We start from the raw sequence: 22,355 nt of genomic DNA on the forward strand, positions 1-22,355 counted from the left end.
TAGTTCTGGAAGGTTTGAAATGTGTAAAGGAATAAAGAAAAAAAGAACAAAGAAGTGACAAGCAGAAAATATTGAGTTGAGTTTGCTGAGGTAATTGTACATGGCACATTTCTATTTGCCGTTGTATTTTTGAGGATAACAAACTGTAATGTCATAAATACACAGGCGTTCACTTTAAAACATGAAACTGTCCTGCAGCTCGACACCAGTTCTATTGGACGGTGATTTAATGCACACACAAAATAATTTCTAATCTATAATGAACAAAACATTTGACATTAAACTGACACCTTCAATAAACAACACAAGGCAATCTCGCCTCCAGCCAGTGGAAGTGTTGATGCTCAATACGTTATAAAAACCAGGACAAACAAACAACACTGTGGACTCTGTATAGTGTCTGTGACCCTGAATAATGTAGCATGGGACATTTGAACAAGCAAACTGTGAATGTTGTGTATCCATAGATAGACCTGTTTTACAGCGCTTTTGTTGTCACCAATGCCATATGCTGTATTCTCCTCTGTGTGAGTACTATCTGTTATATATGCAGTATAATGATGTGAAAAGTGAACACGGTAAGGAAACACAGAGCCAGTGCCTGAAACAAGACGCTGACAGCGCGTTTCAAAGGCACCGGGGGCACGAGGGTGAACAGCAGAGATATGGAAATGTAGCTTTAATATCATTTACCTGTCTGTGCTTTGTGCTGTGGCATTTCAAACATGTCAGACGTGTTGGTGAAGTCAGCTTATGTGCGTTTCTACATAGTTTCACATTATTCACTGTAGTGGAGTAGAATAAAATGTGTGGAGCAGTTTTGTGCTTTTTACCAGTGAGTGAATTGGACAAATTGTTTTCATTAGTTTCACTTGAATCTTTTTAGATCAGGGGCGTCAAACTCATTTTGGCTCCCACGGCGGGTCGTGGGCCGCATATAATAGAGAATTTTCCAATAAATGACTAATAATAAGCTGTGATTTGGTCAAATCCCCAACTTGACTCGCTTCATTAATAACAACGGCTTACACTTGTATTGCACTTTACAAGCCTGTGTCACAAGTTCCTCAAAGTACTACATAGTCGTCATTATTCATTCACCCCATACTCGGTGGTGGTAAGCTGTTATTGATACCACAGCCGCCCTGGGGCTAAATGTGGCTTGAATTAACATTCTGGTTATTCTTTAAAAAATCTTTAAAAATTCATATCTCCGCACAGGAATGGGCTAGAGACTAACTTTCTTTTTTACATACTCTGGAGTTTATGTTTGACATGCCTGTTTTATTGTATTTTGTATTGTATTGACCTTTATTTAACCAGGATAGTCCCACTGAGATTAAGAATCTCTTTTTCAGGGGAGTCCTGGCCCCAGAGGGGAACCGATTGTACATGTTTTTAGTGGTAGGGGAAACCTACGCAGACACGGGGAGAACATGCAAACTCCACACAGAGTTGCAGGTGGTAATCGAACCCGGGACCTTCTAGCTGTGAAGCACAAGCACTAACCGCTGCGCTACCGTGCTGCCCTCGTAGATCATTGACAAAAACAAAACAAAGCATTGTCAGTTTTCTATGAGTTAATATTTTCTGAAAATATTTCCCAAATGTAAACAAGGCATTTTATGACCAAAGTTACCTATATTTTGAGGGACAAAATTGGACTTACGTAAACAGCAGGTAGTCTAAATTTAATTTAATTTTTTCTGACTTATTAGATATACCATTTGCTATTTATTTTTATCTCCTGGTGAAAGCTTATTTAAACAACTCCAATCTGGTACAAAACATTATAACTCTGAAGGATTTGTGGTAATAATGATAATAATAATACGTTTTATTTGTCGGCGCCTTTCAAACACCCACAGTCACCTTACACGAGATACAAAATAAATAAACCTACAGGACATTATATAAGCACATTAAAGTGAGTATCTAAGTTGAAATAAGTGGGTTTTGAGGTGAGATTTAAAAAGGGGCAGCGAGGTCATTGAGTTCAGCGGGGAGTAAAGTCCAGAGGTTTGGGGCTGAGCGGCAGGCACAGACTGAGGGGCAGAGGAGGGAGTGGCATATGGAGGGGTCAGGTTATTCAGAGCTTTGATGGTTAGGAGTACGATCTTGTATTGAATGCGATGTGGTAAGCCAGTGGATTTAATATATGGCTATAAACCTTATCTTAGTTTAACTGACAACTAGCCCAAAGGAAGGACATGTACAAAGGCGAACACATTAGATTAATCCAATTCAAGACCAGAGGGCCGTGACTACTCACAAAAAAGGTCTGGAAACCATTTACAGTTTGAGAACCACTGGGGCGATGGCAGGCATGGTCAAAATTACAGTAGCAATAGTTGGAAATATGCAATATATCCAGGTCATCTTTCTGATGAAACACCCGCTGCAGTGTTTTGGTTTTTTGACCAGTTATTGTTGACAGTCCATGTACATATATGCATTTTTTTTCTCCGCTCAGATGTGGGCTACACATTTATCATAATCTCAGCCTTTCTTTCAGCTTGTTCCTGACTCACAATCTCACACTCTGGACACCAAAACTCTGCTTTTGCTTCATTGGAACTGTTGAGATGACTCCCAGTTTGGATGATTCTGTTGGATTTGTTCTCCAATAAAATTATTTTCCAAAAAAATGCAGTTTAAATCATTTTAGTATAATTATGAATTGTTTGGTTAGTTTAAAAGGTGTATCAGCAAGACACAGGATTCGCCTTGAAGATTCCTTTCTATTTCACAAATAAGTGAACAAAATAATGATCAAAAAATAAAATGAATGATTTACCCTTTTGTCTCAAAAACCATCCATCACACTGCTGAGCTCAGCCTGGTTTTAGTGCCGCACAGCTGCGACCGCCCGTCTCTCCCACGCAGGTGAAGTGAGTTTAGCCCCCTGTCACTTCGCTGAATGGACTTTGTTATTGTCCCAGAGTCCCCCTCCTGACCCACTTTTCTCAAGTCCTGGTTTGGCCTGTTTTCAAAGGTGAGTGCTTCATTCTGCCAGCAGTCTGTCACCACCTCTGGGCTTCACATGTCCTGGTTTAAACTTTTATACTGAGGAAGTCTTGGTTTTTTGGGGGGATGTTTTCAATAAAATGTGACTCCACTTCACAAAAAACAATTGTAAAAAAAAAAAAAAAGTAATTTACATACAAAAAAATCTAACCATGTGAGACCTCAATACAGAAAATCGCAGGACCTTGGAGTAGAGCTTCTGCTCCATCACCTCGAGCCGGTTTCGGGTGCTTGTTTATGGTGCGGGACATACGAAAAGTAGTGTTACATCAGATGAGGATTTAAACCTCTAACAAATCTGATTTCTCACAATCCTCTTGCCTTTTCTGCCAATTGCAAAGAGGCTTTTCGTGTGAGTTTTCCTGCACTTTGCTCATTTTAAATCATCATGAAATCAACTAAATGACTTCAAATAGACAGAAACCAAACAAATCAATGGACGATCTTGCCTTCGGGCTGATTTTGTAAAAACATCTTATTGTGGATTAGGTTTGGATTAGGTTTGAGATTTAAATCTTGAAATCAATCAGTTCCAAGTGCATATTTGAAATGTCTTCAGGAGCCTCTGCACTGATCAAAAAAATACTTAACTTTCAAACAAACACAAGAATCCCATGCCTTTCAGAGCATAATAAGATAAAGCTAATATGTTCTTATAGCCAGACCTTTGTGTTGATTTTGCACCTGACAGTTTCGGCTACAACCATGGTCTTCCTCAGAGGTTGTCACGTGGTGTTGCTCTGACGTGTCTGGTCATCTCGGTTCACAGTCTGGGGGCGCGCTTCCGGATCTCGATGGCTTCTCTGCCCCATCCATCCATCCATCCATCCATCCATCCATCCATCCATCCATCCATCCATCCATCCATCCATCCATCCATCCATGATTGTAACCGGGCCTGCTGGTCTCTCACAAGGGGCTTCTGAACTGCTCTTTGTCTGACCCGTCACCTTGGACCTGTTTGCCATTGGAGACCCTACCAGGGGCACCAAGCCCCTGACAACATAGCCCCCAGGATCATTCGGGTGCTCAAACCCCTCCACCACGTTAAGGTGGCGGCTCCAGGAGGGGACTTCTCTGACCCAACGGTGGTATTTGTTGCTCTCAGCGCCGACAACGTGAGTATTGTCCCAATCCATGAGGTGGTTCTCTGATATGGCAGACTTCAGCTGTCCACCATTTGTTGCATTAGAAACAAGATACCTCATACATTACACTGCAATTGTGCCCTGTCACTAGAACCAGGGACACAAGTTGGCAGACCAAGTTTCGAGAAGAACGAAAATTTGTTGAAAATTGGTGATTTTCGCTATTTTGCAGAATCGTTCATTTGAAGCCATTACTGGGTAAACACCGGGTCGTGTTGGAGACGCCGCAAAGATTGTAACAGATGAGCTGAACCGTGGACGTTGTATCTTTGTATCAAACATGTTTGGAAGTGGATTTATTGATCACAGATTATGCGGCACCGCTTCCTCATGAAGAGCCTTGATAGTAAAGCAGCGACAGCGGGACAGAGACGCTGCTTTGCTCCCCAGACAGGACGGCTCTTTCGCCTTAGCTTCAGTGTTAAAAAAAAGGCTTCCCACAAAAGCACAAACAGCAAGTTATGCATCTTTTTATTACGGTGGATTTTGCGTTTTTTGTTGATCTCTGATGTCTCGTTCTGTTTCCACGTTAGAATACGCTCGTCTCCTGTTACCTTCTGTTGTTCGGGGAGGAGACACCGCTGCTTTGGTTTGCATTGTTGACACATCCTTTAGTGACAAATGCCACACAAAAATACGCCTATTGTCCACCAGTTTATGTGCGTTTGAGTGAATGAACTCTGAAACCCCACACACATGACACGACGGGGGAGCTTTACAGCGGGATGGCTTTTCAAAATGAGATGTAAATGAGCCCTATTGTCACTCCCAGAGAGGTGAGAACAGCCCAAAAGTTTAGAGGCCGATTCTTCTCTTTGACGTATTTCCTAAATTCAACTTTCCACATCTTCTCCAAACATTATCAGATTTCCATGTGTTCCACATTGTTGGAAACTTTGGAGACGTCACTTTCACAAGGTTTGTCCCGCTCAAAGTTGTGTCCCCCGTTCTCGTGATGGGTCACAAATGTGTTTTGGTCGATTTTGTCCTTGGGGTGAACTAACAACTGCCGAAGTTTGGTATGAGGTTTGACCGGAGTATTGATGTTGTGTTTGTTCCTGGCTCGCTGTACCTCTCTGTGATCCCCCTGACGTGTAGAAGTATAACCATGGTCCTGTTTTGCTTCTCATTAATTTCTCCTGATTATTATTCTCCTGTTTAGTTAACCCTTTGTCTTTGGCCTACTTTGGGTATTTGCACGTTTTCAGTATGAAATCCACATAATGAACATAATAGCACCATTACTAGAAGACCTAATGAACCGAATTGGACTCTATTTAAAGGTCTAATTGCTGTTCTTTTTACAAAAGGACCTCTTGGGGATGAGGGATAGGTCAGATTTACACAGATTTCTCCATTCTATTCTCCGAGCACTGCCGTATCATTAGCAAATGTTGTGCAAATTAGCCAATTATGCCTTCAGCCAATTAAATATTTTACAGCCAAACAAACCTCCTGTCTGGTGTGTGAGTCATCTTTTTGAGCCCTCTTGTCAGAAATGCCTTGCTGACCTGAGGTGGTGGTGCAGTGGCAGGTGAAAGGAGGCGCTGCGTGAACCCCTTTGGGACTAATTTAACAGTTTCTTCTATGACAAGGTCAGCGCTGGCTTTTACAATTGAATCTGACAGCCCATGGTCAGCGAAGCTCACGACTCTGCCTGTAGACACATAGCACAGCGATTTTCTTTGAGTGAAGCTTTTCACTTTAGACATGTTAAAAACAACTGTAAAGCCTCGATTCTACTTTTTGTTTTTTTTACTTTCTACACTTAGATATTCCTCCTGTGATAAGGCTGGGTTAGGCATAAGGGACCAGGCGGGTCTTCATAAGGTACATCTTTGTACTTTTTTTTTTCCTCTTATACTAATGAGGGCCAGACTTTGATTGACAGGCCGTTAAAATGAGAGCTAATGGGGTGGTCACGGTTATGATCGAACTACATGTAACAGTAGAGGCGCAGTCTGTAGCATTACTCCGCCCATCGGCTGGGAGTGCCGCATAAAAAGGCGCTGCCTACCTGCGTTGACCCCTTGTTCTTCCGTCTGTTTGCCATGGTGTGGAGGTGGTGAAGCCTTGGGCTTTCGTGAGCAGGTAAATGCAAATTCCCGTAAATAGACACAAAGACAAAGTGTAATCAGTCACCTTGAGTGTCTCTCTCTCTAAAACCAAAAAATCAGGTTAGAAATCTAGGAGTGATCATGGACTCAGACCTGAACTTAAACAGCCACATCAAAGCAATAACAACAGCAGCTTTTTACCATCTGTTAAACATTGTTAAGATCAGAGAAAACCAGACTTAGAGAGACTTATCCATGCATTTGTCTCCAGCAGGTTAGACGACTGTAATGGCTGCTCACTGGCCTCTCGAAACGAGCTGTCAGAGCTGCAGAACATCCAGATCGCTGCTGCTCGAGTCCTGACAAGAACCAGGACATACGAGCATATTAGTCCAGTGCTCCGGTCTCTGCACTGGCTTCCTGTCACTCAGAGGATAGAATTTAAAATAGCTCTCTTTTCATGGTTTATCACCAAAGTACATCTCTGACACGTTACAGCCGTATGAACCATCTCAGGCCCTGAGAACCTCAGGAAGGCGTCTCCTGGTGGTTCCCAGAGTCAGGACTAAACACGGTGAGGCTGCGTTTCAGTTTCATGCACCTAAAATCTGGAACAGTCTTCACGAGGATGTGAGACAGGCCTCAACTCTGACAATGTTCAAATCCAGACTGAAAACAGTTCTTTTTGCCCATGCATATGATTGAAAGTATTTTATCTGCACTCTTGCCTTTTACTGTAATTGATTGATTAATTCTATGTTGATGTTTTTATTGATTCTATTTGCTTTCTTGTATTTATGCAACTGTGAAGCACTTTGAATTGCCTTGTGTCTACAAATAAACTTGCCTTGCCTTGCCTATGGACTTGATGGCCTATGATAATTGTAAAGTTGAAAAGTAGCTCATGATGATAAACAAACATTTTAATGATCGTGCCCCTGGTGAAGTCCATAATTGTGCCGGACAGTGCAGGCCTCCAAGCAGTTTAGGAAGGAGATCCTGAGCTTTCAAACTTGGTACCGACTCAATAGAACTTGTGTTCATGAGTCGTTAAAATGTCGCACAATGCCACACAGGTTGATATGTGATTGTAATGCATTTGAGTGCTGAAATGATTCGTGATCACAGGTATGTTTTTGATGAGTGATTACTATAAACTTTATTTAGGTTATTTAGGTCACAAAGGGCTGCACAGTGCTGAAACAAACAACCTCAAAGCAGTACTAAGTAACTCATGCCCCTAGAGGCCATAAGCGCCACTGCAGGTGTCGTAGCATGTTTTTTTTACTCATTAATTGTCCGTGAGAGTAAATACTACGCTGACAGAGAAGACAAAGGGAGAGAGGGATATTGTACATCACATTACACAATGGAGATCATTTTTTTCATTCAAACTTGGCTGTAAATACTGTTTAAGTGGCGCTAGCCTGCAGTTAGCTTTGCCCGTTAGCCTGCTAGCTTCTTCTTCGTGATTCTATTTCTGGCCAGAGGGGAGATGAAAGACGTAATGCTTGTATTACGACTACGAAAAGGATTTATTAAGGTGAACAAGTGACTTAGTACTGCTTTAAGTCAGCATTAGTGTATACAAACTACTGATGCTTCACTTCACTTCCTGTTACTAAAAAACTTTAGCTCCTGCAGTTTTAAGTGAATCACTTTCTAATTGGGAAAGACGTGCATATTTTCCTTGATGTGTAAAGAATTGACACGGGGGCAGCCCTGTCTCCCAATGCTGTAACAATAAAGTCAATCCTCTATTAACTCAGCGTAAAGTCCAAATAGATCAATTTCCTCCCTGCGCCCAATATAAATGCTCTAATTTCCTGCTTATCCATAATTTACTGCTACAGGGTGTAATAAATGTGCTGGCGACAAAAGAAGCATGAACACCTGATAAGATCCTAAGAAATTGCTCTGACTGCTAATTACGTTTATTAATGAGGTCTTTCTCCTTGTATTCTAGTATCTCACTGTTCATATTAGGCAGCTTATGACTGCAATTTGTCCCGCCTCATTGCTGCATGGAACTGATGGGGGTATTTCTATTGGGGGGTACATTACTCTTCCAGAAGTTACAGCTTTTTCATAGTCTGTGGTGAATTATTCATTTCAGAGTCCGAGTTCTAGATAATATTTCAGAAGTTGCAGACTGCGAGGATTAGCGTATCTTTCATTCGTTTATAGAGAAGTTCTTGTATCTGCATTTGGCCCATTCTGCAGAGGGAACTTTCCATAGGGCCACTCCGTCTCTGCTATGCCTGATCCCGTCAGATTTCTGAGGCTGGTTAGTATCTGGATTGGAGACCATGAGGGAAAAACAGGTTGGGTGAGTTGTGTTTGTGAGGGGTTGATGGAGCATGTTGCATTTTTTTACCCATTAATTGTCCGTGAGAGTAAATACTACGCTGACAGAAAAGACAAAGGGAGAGAGGGATATTGTACATCCAATTACACAATGGAGATAACTTTTTTCACTGAAACTTGGCTGTAAATACTGTTTAAGTGGCGCTAGCCCGCAGTTAGCTTTGCCCGTTAGCCTGTTAGCTTCTTCTTCGTGATTCCATTTGTGTGTATTGGTGGCTCCAACCCCGAGGCAGCGAAGTTGCAATTGCGATTTTCTGGCCAGAGACACCGGGGGAGATGAAAGACCCTCCAATCATCCCATGAACACTTGTATTATTTCCAGAGGGACTATGAAAAGGATTTATTAAGGTAAACAGTTACTTAGTACTGCTTTAAGAAGAGAAGACCTTTATTGACATGACACAATTGTACAACGAAATTGCATAGATTAAATGTTGGGTTTGTCCTGAGTCTCTGGCCAACCTGACTAGTATATGTTTTAGTTAGGGGAAACCAGAGAACCCGGAGGAAGCCTACACAAACCTAAAGGGAGAACATGCAAGCTCCACACAGAAAGGCTCCAGCCGGGTATTGAACCTTCTAACTGTAAAGCAAGAGCACTAACCCCTCAGCCACCGTGCCACACCAATAGATATGGACGTAACAATAGCATTTTAGTGTTAGAGCAAAACTGCTCATGTGCAACACATTTCCATATGGAGGATTTCAGACACATTTAACAAAACACATGTGCAGTATGTACTGTATAAAAGGGTAAACACTACACATCATCAATATGCGTTACCATGTGTGCAGCTCTGATTTGACTTCAGCCACTGTTTCAGACCTCTGTTGAAGCTGTTCATGTCAGTCTGCAGTTTTAAGTCAGTGGGCAGAGAGTTCCACAGTTTGGGTCAATTAAAAGAGAGACTGGACTGTCCAAAAGACATTTCAGAACACAGTTACTCCCCACTGATCGAGGCTCTAGTGGAGCGTCTGAGGGAGCCCTGGCATCTAACAACAGCGGCGACATATGATGTTCAAACATTTAAAGGAGGAAGTGCGTGTGGAAAGGAAAGTCTGCATTTCTGCTGGTGTGCAACCCAAACCACAGATAAAGCGGAGGAAAATGGATGGATGGATGGATGGATGGATGGATGGATGGATGGATGGACGGACGGACGGACGGACGGACGAACAGATGGATGGGTGGACGGATGGACGAACAGATGGATGGATGGATGGATGGATGGATGGATGGATGGATGGATGCTTTTACTCTTGTTCATAAAGACCTGTAATCTGGGATCGAACAGTATCTTCCCGAGTTTTATTGTGCGTGACTGACAGGCCGCTGATCACGCCCAGTCAGAGAAATGCATGGTCATACGTCCCACTGTAGAGGAACTGGTTGAAAAGTACCCAACCACAGATAAAGCGGAAGAAAATGGATGGATGGATGGATGGATGGATGGATGGATGGATGGATATTAGCATATTGACACATACACGTTTGGAACTTTCATGAACATTTGGTTTTATGCCTTTCAATTTCCAATCTGCTGCACAGTCATCCAGCTGTTGGTACACATGTTTCCTGCTCTGCAAGTTGTCAACTGCTCCTGTAAGGTTAGTGACACTGAAGGTTGGGTCATATGTGGGTCAATGAACAATTTCCATGATGCCTGGCCACTCTAAGTTTCCTCCACATACTTCAGTTTACCCAGCCAGACTGCACGCTTTTACTCTTGTTCATAAAGACCTGTAATCTGGGATCGAACAGCATCTTCCTGAGTTTCATTGTGCCTGACCGCCAGGCCGTTAATCACGCCCAGTCAGAGAAATGCATGGTCATACGTCCCACTGTGCAGGTACTGGTTGAAAAGTGCATGACAAATAAAGCTTTCAAATCTTCTTTTTCTTTTCTCTAACTGGGTATTGTTTTCAAGCGGTCCTTTTTTTTTGATGTAGTAATGAAAAGGAATAGGAACAGGAACAGGAATGCAAATACAAAACAAGGACATTATTAATGATCTTTAATCAACCACGGTTTTAAATTCTCTTGATGGTTCTTTCCAGAGAGCAGACAGTCTGAGCTGAAGCAGTGTGAAGGTCAGAGAGAGCCGTGATAATGTGTAATCTAAACCAATAATAGCAGCATATAATGAAGTCTCATTGAAGTGTACGGAGCTCTGGAGACTACTTCAAGGACTAAAGACATCCATTCCACACACCATCCCTACGTCTATAATAACTTAAAGGAAAAAAAGAATTTCCTCCCATCTGTGTTTTTAATGAGGGTATAACTTTACACGGCATTTTGAAGCAACAATCTCCTTGAACATCCATTGTCACATTACTAGACTGGGCTGTTGTAGTGTTTGCAAAGTGCCACTGCAGTCGGCTTCACTCGTCTCCGCCTCAGTGCTTTGAAGGCCAGCTGTGCTATAAGCTTGTCAGGTATTTGTGATGTAAATGAGACCGAGATGAAAGCAAAGACGGTCTGCTGCTGAGGGGTTAGTCAGAGCACTGTCTACTGTACTCTCTCTGACGGATGATGTAATATGCCCCTGCCCTGAGCTCCAACAGACCTCCTTTACAAATCTCTCCCAGGCCACAAATATTGTATTCAAGCAACGGTTTAGATGTAGGGCTTCATTTCGTGGGACAGAAAGTCTAAAAAGTGTGTTATCTTTCTCGCAAACAAATCTGGGGGATACATTTTACTCAAAGCAGATAGTTCAAGAGAAAAACAAATATTAATGCAATATAGCAATAGGTTGTTTCAAAATGTAGGGCTGTGCAACTAATTATTACACTAAACGATTACAAAATTAGCATAATCGGGGGAAAAAAAACGATTCTTATTTTTTTCTCCAATTTTTTTTTTTTTGCAAAGCAGACTTGCATTATTTCATGGCGCTGGGATTATTTTCCCTTCACATTTTGCCTGACATAACAACAAACAGCGCTGTGTGATGATGTCATCAGGCCGTGCTGCTCAGTTTGCTTGCGCAGGTGTGAGGGCTGGCCAGCAGGGGGCAGGTGTGAAACAGAGACCTCTCCTTAATAGAGGCGAACTTGAAATCATTTGTACTGTTATGACTGTTCAGAAAACAGAAAATATTCAGCATGTTTTTTTGATAAATAAATATCTAAATAAAATGAAGACAATCAACAACATCACTAAAACATCCTTCTTCCACCTCCGCAACATCGTCCGCCTCCGCCCCTCCATTGCCCAGTCAACAGCTGAAATCCTCATCCACGCATTCATCACATCCAGACTCGACTACTGCAATAGCCTTCTCTACGGACTTCCCATCACTCATCTCCAAAAACTGCAATACATCCAGAACTCTGCTGCCCGCCTCCTCACCCACACCCGGTCCAGAGAACACATCACCCCCGTCCTCCAACAGCTCCACTGGCTCCCCATTCAATATCGTATTCAGTACAAGCTCCTCCTCCTCACCTACAAATCCCTCCATAACCTGGCCCCGCCCTACCTCACCGAGCTCCTGCAACAACACCAACCCACCCTCCGCTCAGCCGACTCCAACCGCCTCACTCCCATCACCCGCACTAACCGCCGGACCTTGGGGGACCGAGCCTTCGCCATCGCGGTCCCCACCCTCTGGAACTCACTCCCACAGCCCATCAGAAACACAGACTCATTACCAACCTTCAAATCAGTCCTCAAAACCCACCTGTTCAAACTAGCTTTTTCCTAAACCCCCCTTTTTGTTTTGTTTTATCCCCCATGTAAAGCGTCTTTGAGTGTCCAAAAAAGTGCTATACAAGTCTGATATATTTTTAAGACTTTTTTTTAAAGGCAACAAATAATCGTTTGAATAATCGTGATTTCAATTATGACTAAAATAATCATGATTATTATTATATGATTATTATCCGCTGTATTAATGCCCCACATCCGATATGTCCTGCGTCTAAGCACTGTATCTATGGCAGCAGGTTTGAAGTGCTCCCATCCCCTTTCCGAGTACTTACAAGAGCTTTGACAATGAACCAACACACAAGAGAATTGCCTGATAATCAGAAGTGTGTATCAGCCAAATGGAAGTGAAAGTAACGTTTTATTGGTGTAATTTAGTCCCCATTGGTGCTGCGACTCTGGCAGCTAAGACCCTGAAGTGTTTGGATCAGAAAGAAGCCGAGTGTACAGGATATTAGGGCTTATTATTATCCACAGAGAAATTATGGGGGAAAGTGGGTCAACAGAGGCTTTAAAGAATCTAGATTTACGGGGCACTTCTGCACCCAAACAGAATACAAAAGATGTGAGTTCGTCTTGATGGTTTAATAAAGGCCATAGCACACATTTAATCAAGAAGACGGTGTTTACATTTACTCTTCCTCCGTATTGTGGTCACGTAAGAGCCTGAGATGTTTAGCTCTCACTTCAGTTAGCTTTGATTCAGCTGTTAACATCACAAACATGCACAGTAGGGCGAGCAGAGGGAGGGATCGACAGCTTCCTGGCAGCCTGGTGGATGAACATGGCACAAATTAAGGTTACACAGTCTCATTTCTGATGACCTGGACTGGCTGTGAGATGGGTGAGTGGCATCTCCCTGTCCAGATCATTGTTGGGGCCCTGTCCAGATCATTGTTGAGCCAAAATACAGTGCGTTTTATTTGACCGGGTGGAAGGTTTAGCTTAGCACAGTAACAGATATTAAAAAGAAGACTTCTCTGTTAAACCAGCGGCACAAACAACTCATTTCATGGCCACAGACCCACACGAAACAGCACAACTTTATATCATCAAAAGTTCCCGACAACCACCTTTTCCAGCTACATTTCAACCACGAACGGAGTTTAGCGGCACTTACTGAGTTTGGAGACGAACTGTTTAGCTTCACTTCGCCTCTAACGGCGGCTAGCCTCCCCGCTTTCTCCTCCGTCTCCTCCGCTGTCTCCTCCATCCTGAGGTTGACGCCCATCTCCTTTTCTTATTAAATCCACTGAAATACGTCCCGCTTCTTCGTGTCGCCGACTTTTAACTCCATTTGACAGAACTATAGCCAAGTTGAAGGCTTCGTAGTAGCGTTAGCCTAGCGCTGCGGTGTTGTGACATTGTTGACACCGTTGACCAATCGGGACCCGCACACGTTATCTCATATAGATACAGACTGCAACTCGTCATAGAAGGGGGCGTGGCTTCGCCGAGGGGGAAAATAGAATCTTTAGAGAAGCAACATTTTCCCCTCTTTTTAGCCATTTTCTGTTGGAATATGAACTTATTTATCACATGTAAATAAAGTCAAGTGTAAATCGGGTCCATATGGATATTTTCTCACAGCAGATTGTTCAGTAGAAGTGAAAAAACAGCAGTTGTAGCAAGCGCTAGCTAGCCGTTAGCATTAGCCCAATGCTAACATGTAGCATCAACTTAGCATTCTCCGTTTTTCATTTATTTATGGGCTGTTGAACCACTTTGCTCCTCCCCATGTCTTTGTTTCTTTATTTAGTATAAACTATATTCATATTTCAGCATTTGTTACAGTAGTTTTTGAATAATTGTAGTGTGGACCCCCCATTCTATATAAAATCGTTTACGACTAGAAAAGTCGTGTAGTGTGTGCTGACCTTTAGTTAAGTTTCGGCGTCTCAGTTTCTCTCTTAAAACACACGTGCGGCAATGTCTTCTTATCAGTACCCAGGTTTCTCCGTCGTTTGCACAGGCTCTCGCCAATGCACCTCAGCAGCCCTCGACAGTTCAGTGTTGCCAGATTTGAACTTAAACAAAGCACCAATGGTTGTGGTTTCTGCAGGTTTCCAGGTGGATTAAACGTTCTCTAAAGATGCATCACAAAGTTAGCGTCTAATCTTCTTCTGGATCCATCACTCACGCGGGGACGTCATGCTTCGCGTACTGGCCCGCGGGGAACCACACCTCCCACCTACACCGCCATCTCGCACTGCACCTGAACCCCAGACCCACAGCTGCACCAAACACAGGGCTCGGATTAGGCTAACAGCAAGGCAAGGCAAGGCAAGTTTATTTGTAGAGCACAATTCATACACAAGGCAATTCAAAGTGCTTCACAGTTGCATGAATATAAGAAAACAAATACAATCAATAAAAACATCAATATAGAATTAATCAATTACAGTAAGAGGCAAGAGTGTAGATAAAATACTTTCAGTTATATGCATTTTTAAGTCTTGTTTTGACTCGCTCTGTCTTGAGCACTATTTTTTTCTGCCTTAGATGGTTAAGTTGTACTACGGGAATTTGTTTTTACCTGCTCACGAGAGCCTTACCACCTCCACACCAGGCAGACCCGGAAGAACAAGGGGTCAGAGGTCGAACGCAGGCAGGCTGTGCCCCTTTATACGGCGCCCCAGCTGACGGGTGGAGTAATACCACAGACTACTACTACTACTACTACTCACAGACAGCCCACTGAAAAGAGCGGACTCCGGCTTGATATCTTAAAGTGTACACATGCATAATGGGAGTGTACTAGAAGGTATCTCACTCAGCATAAATATTTTAGGTCTTATCATTTGAAATAATGCCTATGCAAGGATAAGACTGACTGACACTGCCATATCTGGAGTTTTGTCTGCAGGCAGCAGTGGGAATGCCTCAGTAAAAACAAATGTGAAGCGCAGTGGTGTGTTTTATTTATGATGCAATATAACCCAGAAAGCACAGACCGGAGCACATGGAGGAGCAGTATTTGTTTGTAGGAACAACACTATATCATGGTTTATTGCATGATATGTCCTTTTTGAGAAAGAGCAATGGTTTACAAGTCTGAACAAGTGTGTGATTAGCCGCTGGTCTCGCTCAGAAATCTCCGCTATTTACATCACTTGTTGTTGGAACAGATCACATCCCATGACTTTTTATCAAGCACTTTGTTCCTGTACCACGCACTTTTCACTCAATTCTCAAAGCTCTCTACCTTCTCTTCTTCTGCCAATTCAGTTTTATAATGAATTGTTCCTCAGTTGCTGCAGACGCTTCTCCATCTGCCTGCTCAGCATCTCCATCTTTTCTTTCACCTTCTTTCACCGTGAGTCAACCCGTCATCACATTGCTGATGTCACTACACTAAATCCATAATTTATCCCTCATTTATGTCAGATAGTTTGAGAGTATGTTATATCAAGAAGCTTTTTCCTTTTCTGTGTCCTCTGTCGTGGACTTAATGTGCAAAAGCGACTCACCACTCTAAAATGGCAGCCGCCTGTCTGCTCCAGTTTTTATTCCCATGGGAGATTAGTAAGACAGCAAGATGATGGACACTCTGCTTAAATGGCCTGATTGATGGTGTGCTGCAGAGATGGTTGTCCGTCTATAGGTCCTCCCATTTCCTCAGAATAACGCCGGAGCTCTGTCAGAGTGACCATCGGATTCTTGGTCACCTCCCTGACCAAGGCCCTTCTCCCCCGATTGCTTAGTTTGGACGGACGGCCATCTCCAGGAAGAGTCCCGGTGGTTCTGAACTTCTTCTATTTACAAATGATTGAGGCCACAACTGTGCTATTCGGGACCTCCAATGCTGCAACAGTTTTTCTGTGCCCTTGCCCAGATCTGTGCCTCGATACAAACCTGTCTCTGTGGACAGTTCCTTTGAATTCAGGGATTGGTTTCTGCCTTGCCATGCTCTGTCAGCTCTGGGACCTCATAAGCAATAGAATTTACCACGGCCAAGAAAATTCTCAAGGGCGATCAGTGGAAACGGGATGCACCAGCGCTCTTTTTTTTCTCTCTCATAGCAAGGAGTGTGAATACTTTTGTGATATTTCAGTTCAGAGTTCCACAAAGGGCTGCACAGTGCTGAAACATAATCATTATATACTAAAGTGAGTCCGTTCAGCATTAGTGTACTGTATATCTGTGTTACTGATACTTCACTTCCTGGACGCTTATCTCTCCTGTTACTCGCTGCCCTGTCGAAGCATTAACAAAACGCTTTAGCTCCTACGGTAAAGTCAAACCTCTTCCTGCTTATCCAGAATTTACTGCTACAGGGTGTAGTAAATGTGCCGGCGTACTGTATGAGCACCTGATAAGATCCGACTGTTCATGTTTATTAATGAGGACTTTCCCCTTGTAGTCGTATAACTCACTGTTCACATTAGGCAGCACATGACCGGCCTCCGAGGCAATTTGAAGGCGCTTTATGAGCTACTTGTCATGACTTGTCAAGGACTTTGCCAATGTGGGGTGTTGTGTGTAAATGAATGAGAAAACAATATTAATTTCATGGGATGAGGCTGTAACGTTAGATAAAACACAGTGGTGCAAAAAAGAAAAGGAAAAAAAAAAGAATGATCTGAAGAAGGCATTGCCAAAACATAATCTTTGATTAATAAATTCACCTTTGGATATCGGGAAATGCTGTTTTTTTTTTTTTTTTTTAAGATTTTTCCTCAACATCTGCACCTCGGATACATAATGTGGAAAAGTGATAGGGCGTGAATACTTTGAAAATGCATTGTAAAATCTTCTGTGGAGGATTTGTCTATGTTTATTAAAGACAAAAAACACCCCTCCCCCCCTGAATTAAACCAATATCATAACATGTCTGTCCATTTCAATATCTTCAAATGACTTTGAAAAGACAAAAATAAATCTTTTTGTTCATTTTGCTGTTTTCTGTGTTTGTCACAACGGGAGTGACATGTTTCGGGGGCAGAGGTGGCAGATGGCCCTCGACATGAACTGCTCCTTTCCCAAAACATTACAGCAGGAAGATTAACTCCACATCTGGTTACTGAAGAGCTTAGTTAGAGAAGCTAATTTACAGTACAGTATGTGAAAGCAGGGAGGTGAAGAGGACGGTGCGATGAAGATGCTCCAGATGGAAGATTACATGAACAGTGACTTAGTTTGATTGACTTCCTCTCAGAGACTCATTGATCTCTGTCTGCACACGTTAAACTGTTCCTTCTGAAACACTCTTTCAAAAGGAAAGAGCTGCTCAGTCTCTAAACAAGTAACACATCTCTCTCAGAAAAACAAACTTATTAGGCTTGGTCTGTTCAATTCAGCACCAGCCATCCTCTATCCTATGAAAGAGCCAAAACCAAAAGATTTGAGCAGTCTTTTATTCTTTCTGTGCAATTAAGGCTTTGAATCTGTACAACTTCTGAATGGTTGTCGCACGTTTATATTTCACTTAATACTTCTGGTGTGTTTTTTAAAGGGGTCTCTGACATCGTTTGTGTTCTTTTACTGTACTTTTACTACTTTGTTTTTATTACCTCTCCAAGCTGAATTTCCATTTTAGGGATGATGACGATTTGTTTGATCGATTGATTGGCTGATTCAAGAATATTAGTTCTGAATGTGATCCATAATCTGATGAAGCAGGCTAGTCTATACTTAACTGTGTGAGAGTGACAGTTGTTTCCAGGCAACAGGGATCCTTATAGACTTCCAACTTAGAAAATTGCACTAGAAAGCCTCTTGAACACGTATAGTCTGATGAACCACTGTTATTGGTCATAATGCCCTGTTGGTCATGTGACATGTTTACGCACACAGTTTAGAATATGGTTCTCATACTATGGTACAGTTACCTCTGGTGGTAACGATACTTTGATACTTTATTGATCCTGAGGAAAATACAGCTGTGGCACCCATCCACACAAGAAACAAAGCAGAATCCAGATTGGATGATAAGTATCTGCAACTATAAAAAGAATAAAGAACCTGCAAACCTAATGTTCAGGACATTTCCAGATCTTCTGCTCCTCCCGGAAAATGCTGCATTATACTGGATCTAGTTATCAGCAAATTCTGCTCCATCACCACCTCCACACAGTCCAATCACAGAACCAGTGAAGCCTCTGTTCATCCCAAATCAAACTGATACTAACTGGTACTTTATTGATAGGACAGGGGTCTCCAACAGTCTTTACCGAGCAAGCGACTTTTCTGCAACAAAATCATCAGAGCTACTTATGTTTCAAAGACATTTGTGCGACCTCAGTGGAGTTAGTGGCCAAGATAATATTTAAAAAATTGGACATGGGTTTTGTCCTTATACTTTACTACATTGACCCAAATGTTTGCAGTAAGTGCAGAGCAAAAAGAAAATGCTTCTACAATGTTACTCATCAAGCATGTGTGTAAATGTAGAAAGTCTTTGGAGAAAGGGCTACTGCCTGGAGATCCCTGCCATAGGGAAATTGTGTCCTCTGCATTTGACCCTCATCACTACCCATACGACAACATGATGGGACAAACCTTCTCCCATGACAATGACACAACGTCTGCACATCTACTGTTTTGGAGTGTGCATTTTATGGCTTTTACAAAACACATGGACATTATTGACCTTTTACTTTGGAGCCTTTATTGGAATGGAGTGGAAAGTTGCCTATTTTATATTTCTCTTTCAAATGTAAAAGTAGAAAGCTTTGAACAAAAATACTTCTCAAGTAAAGTCTACAGATCAAATTAACTACCTTTGGTAAACCTATTGGAGACCGTCCACCCCCTTCAGTCCTCCCGAATGCAAGCCACATGCAGAAGTCCTTCGATGACACTGCAATTGAAATAGAATCTGAGTTGAATCTGAAGTCGGTGTGTATTCAGTTGGTCCTACATTTTATTTATTTTTTACTTTAAAGGGACTATACGGAGTTTAAAAGTATTTTCCTCCCCCTACATGTTCCAACAATGTCCTAATGTGTAGAAGGAGCTCAGACCTGTTCACCTCAACTGCCTCTAAAATCCTGCACTGTCACTAAAAACTGTGTTACTTCGGGTCCGAATTGCCGTCATGCACGAGCTTAATACAGAAGGTGCAGTTACACGTATTACCTGAGGTGGCAGCAGTGAGTATAAAATGTCTAACTTGCGTCTAGCCCCTTTAAAGCTGCTCCAAGCGATCCCGTTTGCCGGTCCGGCACTGATGCATTACCAATAAGCGCCTCTAGATGCGCCACCATGTGCGGCACACTCGCAAACAGCAGAAGGAGGCCTGATGCAGCTCAAATCCTCGTGAAATGTCCTTTTGTTTAATAATCCAATATCTACAGGAGCTGTCAGGTCATTTTCCTCCTTTTTTTCCTCACAAAGCACAGAACCAAAAGTACTTCACTGTAAACTTAAGCTTTACCCTGCTCTAAACGGTCACAACCTGAAGACGTTGTCATTTGGTTTTGTTGCGTTTGCGTCACTTTTATATCACATTTTGGTCTCTTTTGTGGCTTTTTTGGGTTGCATTTTTGGTGCCACGTCGTGGGTCCGACATTAGTCTGAAAATGACCATTGAGCAGAGGTGCCATTAGTTCGAACAACCATTGGCCCTCACTTTAAGGTCAGTGGACTTTGGAATAATGAGACGTCGAACTAATAGGCGGACCCCTGCATTTTCAAGGTTTTTTAAATCACTTTTTTGTGGCTTTTTCTTCCTGGTTTTCATTTGATTTTTGTCACTGTTTTGATACTTTGTTCAAGAAGCTTTCAGATATGGGTAAAGCCGAACCAGAGAAAATGGCTTGGTTCAGGTGGGGGTTAAGAGGTTAAGAGATAGTTTTATTTATCCTTTAGTAATAGCCTAAGTGTACTTTTCTGGTCTACATCCTGTTTAGACTTAATTTTGACCCATTTAGATTTGTCCTGATTTGATCTTTATCCATTTTGTAAGGTGGTGCTTTTAAGGTCAAGTCCCAAGCAACCGTCCAGCTGCCTTGAACGCATAAGTTTCAAAGAGTTTGGACGTCTGTGTTGGATTCCACTGGAGGCTTCAGCTTCAGTCATTCTTTAAGAAAGATCAAATTTACTTTATTGCTTAAACTGATTTATAGCGGAGCTTAACCTTTTCCTGTTACAAGTTGTTTCATCATACATTTATATTTCCGCGTATTTCCCCACGTCTTGTCGGCTTCGCCAGTTTTTCCGGCACAGATCCAGAGCACGAGATGTGGTTGAGATGTGGCGTTTGATCCGCCTCTGGTCTTGCGTAACTCTGAAACGCCTGTGCACATTAATCCTCTTACACACCACCACCGGAATCGCACATAGGAGGCAAAAATTGTGGGCCGTTTTAATAACCCAAAGTGCAGTTTGAGCAGCGGCCACCGCAGCCCAGTAATCCACTGGCACAGCAGCCAAAAGCGGCACATATGATAACATTCAGATGTGACATTTTGACGGTAGAATTTACATTTGAACTCATTACTGATGATCCTGGTTTATGGTGAGCGTCTCTGCATTTACTGTGTCTCTATGACAAATCAAATATCCCTTATGTCAGCAAAAACAGTGTATGCTATGTTTGTGGACTCAATCACTCAACTTAAGGTCACAATGGGTAACATTTCACCCAATAAATCGAATAAAACACAAGCATTTATTTCATTACAGACATTGGGAGCGGGGGCGTCTCCAGCTCGTCTCCATAGAAATGTTGACTAAAGGCAGCCAAATGAGATTTAAATAGGTTAGGTCCTCATCCAAATCCATTCTTTCATTATACCCACTGCAATAATGGCGTTGTCTGTGTCTAGCTGGTCATAGGAGCATGTTTTGTGTGTTAGCAACAATATAATCCAAAATGTTACACAGTCTGCCTTTAACTTTCAACAAGTGTGGATCATCTGCTTGGTTTTTAGTTCTTTCAAAAACTGTTATTATAGGTCCTTGCCCTCCGACTGGAATCAAAACATCAAATTTAATCTCTTGCACTTTCTGGGCAGATCAGAAAGTGCCAGTGTTTTGTTTTACTTTTGTCCTTTTTCTCACTAAAACACATTTACTAGTGGGCGGAGTGCGGTGTGGCTGACATAAGACACACTGACTGGAAAAAGTCTTGCATAGGTAATTGTCATCACTGCATATACTATTGCCGCTAAATTGTGAAGTTATTGCTGAAAATTAGATTGTTTATCTGCAAAGGGATAACATGTCATAAACAGGTGCACCCACATGATTGCGTGTGTGTGTGTTCTTGTGCTTACGACACTGTGAGGACCAGTTTGACTTTTTAACCAACAGAGTGAGGACATTTTTGGAAAGTGAGGGCATTTTGGGTGGTCCTCACTTTTTTGAAGGACTGTTTGAGGGTCAAGATGTGGTTTAGGGTTAGCGTTAGAATTGGGTTAAGATTAGGATTTGGGTTAAGGTTAGGGTTTAGGGTTCAGGGTTAGGGTCTGGGTAATACATTATGTCTATGAGCGTCCTCACTAAGATAGAATTACAAACATGTGTGTGTATGTGTGTGAGTATGGAGAAAGGTAACACATACATTTCTTCTCTTTGTACTTGTGCATAAACAGGCACTTGCAGGCTCCAACTGTGTAGGTGCCTGGGTATGAAAATCAATTTTGTTTTTGTTAGGTCTGACGACACTTGGATTACTAACTAATTTAATGAATGTAAAATACATGTAAAACTATGAGTATGCAGCTGTACACCTGCCTTTCAGTCATACATTTTCAGTGCTGTGAATGTATTTTGAGGACTTTTCACTGCTATTTGATTGGATTTTTAAAATCAAGAATGTACAGTAATAAAAAATGCTCACTATACTACTACTACTACTACTACTACTACTACCTGGGAGCGGCACAGCTCCTTACGGGTCAAAAAAAAAGTCAAATGCATATGATATGACAAATAAAATATGGGGACAATAAAGGACACCTTTCCTCACCTTATCTTACCTTAAATAGTAACATATAGTCAAATATAGGCAAGAGTCATATTGGGAAACCCAAGTTGATGCTGAAATTATAGCGACCATAGGAAGTACTCTGTCGCCATCTGCTGGTGGAAAGT

Source organism: Gobius niger (assembly GCF_951799975.1).
Source record: "Gobius niger genome assembly, chromosome: 2".
NCBI classification, from domain to species: domain Eukaryota; kingdom Metazoa; phylum Chordata; class Actinopteri; order Gobiiformes; family Gobiidae; genus Gobius; species Gobius niger.